Below are 1,670 nucleotides of genomic sequence, written 5' to 3'. Positions count from 1 at the left end.
GCCGTGTCCGGTGACCACCGTGGCCAAAAAACTACATCCAGCAGCGTGGCCTCACCTGGGCGCAGGAGCCACATCGGCATCCCCTGCAGCGGCTCCGGCATGGGGGGACTGTCCCCTCCGGTGACGCCACGGGGATGTCGCCCCGCTTGGCTCCTTCCCTCCTCTTCCCAGTTTCCCAGCGAGCTCCAGGAATGACCCATTTCCACGAAGCCGGCAGAGAGCCGGAGCGGAGGCGGGTGCCGTGGCACCACGGGCTCCCTGCACCCACCGCGGGGACACCCCCTTTCTCGGGGGGTGAATCAGCCCAAGTGCAAGCTCCCCACTGCAATGCTGGGGACACCCCTGTCGCCTCTGGTGCTTGCTTTTGGGGGGAGATTTTGGGGGGGGCGGCTGCTGGAGGGGATGCTGGGGCGGTGGTTGCCAGGGCAGCGGCAGCGGAGGATGGCGGGATGCTCCAGGGATGTGCAGGGAAGGGGAAAAAAAGGAGCCGGGAGCTTCGCTGGGTGATTCGAAGGGACAGAAGTCGGTCAGAGCCGTGGTGGCTCCCAGCACAGCCCAGCTTTGCAGCGGGGTCCCGGCACTGCCACCACACAGCCAGAGGGCAAGGGGGTTCAATGCTGAGCCCCGATTTGGGAAGCACCGAAACGGGTGGTGAGCAGGAGGATTTTCCAGGAGAAAGCAGGAGGGGAGCGAGCCGGGCTGGCGTGCTCCCAGCGCAGCTGCCCTGCTCGCCTTGGGGGAGGTTTTGGAATGAGGCCGAGCGGGTTCGGTGCTGGGGAAAGGGCCGGATCCTTTCCCTTGCTCCAAGCCTCCCCAGCCGCCCCGTCCCATAGCACCCTCTGGGGCTCTGTCGGGCCTGGCCAGAGGGGACAAGGGACATTGGGAGGCCTCGGGTCATCCCGCCAGCCCCAAAATGAGATGATATCCCCAAATTTGCCTCCTGCAGCAGGCCCTACACCAAGGCAGTAGCCTCGTAGCTCAGTGAGGGGTGTTACAGCCCCCTCAAACTCAGAGCATCTTCGGGGTGCAGCAGGGCGGCTTGTGCACCCATCCCGCCCCAGCAGCACCTTTTGGTGCAAAACACGCTTGGTTTTTTGGCACCCTTTGCTGTCCCATCCAGACCGGGTTATTTTGGGGCTCCTCAGCATCACCATGGGCTGAACCCTGAATCACTGGGGGCGGCCGTGCTGCCGTACGGGGGGCTGGGCTGGGGGGCTCGCACCGCCCCCGGCCCTCCCGGCTCCTTATCTCAGCAGCATAGTGATGGGCTCTAATGCAATATTTTCCAGTGGTTGCCATGGCAGCCCGCGTGAGGTCACCAAATAGACTTAATTCACCCCTCCCGAGGGACGGGTAATTAATGAAAAATGATGATAACCAGATCCCACTCCCCCTCTTTTTTCCCCCCCCTCAATTCCCCCGGATCACTGGAGAGGCCCCGCTGGGTTTGAGGGCCACGGTGTCCCTCGGGGGGCTCCTGAGGCCACCCTAAGGCCCTTCCTGCACCATTTGGGGCGAAACAGGGAAGTTTTGGCCCCCCTGGGGATGGGTGTGCGGTGTCAGGGCTGGGTGTGGGGACCGCAGTGGGCGGGATGGGGGGTGCTTCACAGGCAGGGTGCTGGGGTGTGGGCCCCCCCACTGGCTTCACCCACCTTCCAGCCAGCACCCAG

The 1,670-nt window shown here is 64.3% G+C and overlaps 1 protein-coding gene across 1 annotated transcript in view; it reads left to right on the top strand.

The window, feature by feature from the left end:
• The window catches only part of LOC118451798 (uncharacterized protein ENSP00000471857-like), a 34,814-nt gene that overhangs the window by 1,348 nt on the left and 31,796 nt on the right, over positions 1-1,670 (top strand). The window lies entirely within an intron of this gene.

This window comes from Egretta garzetta, unplaced genomic scaffold (assembly GCF_000687185.1).
Source record: "Egretta garzetta isolate BGI_Z169 unplaced genomic scaffold, ASM68718v1 scaffold202, whole genome shotgun sequence".
NCBI classification, from domain to species: Eukaryota; Metazoa; Chordata; class Aves; order Pelecaniformes; family Ardeidae; genus Egretta; species Egretta garzetta.
Note: the sequence above shows the minus strand (reverse complement) of the source record. Positions and strands in the feature narration are given on the sequence as shown.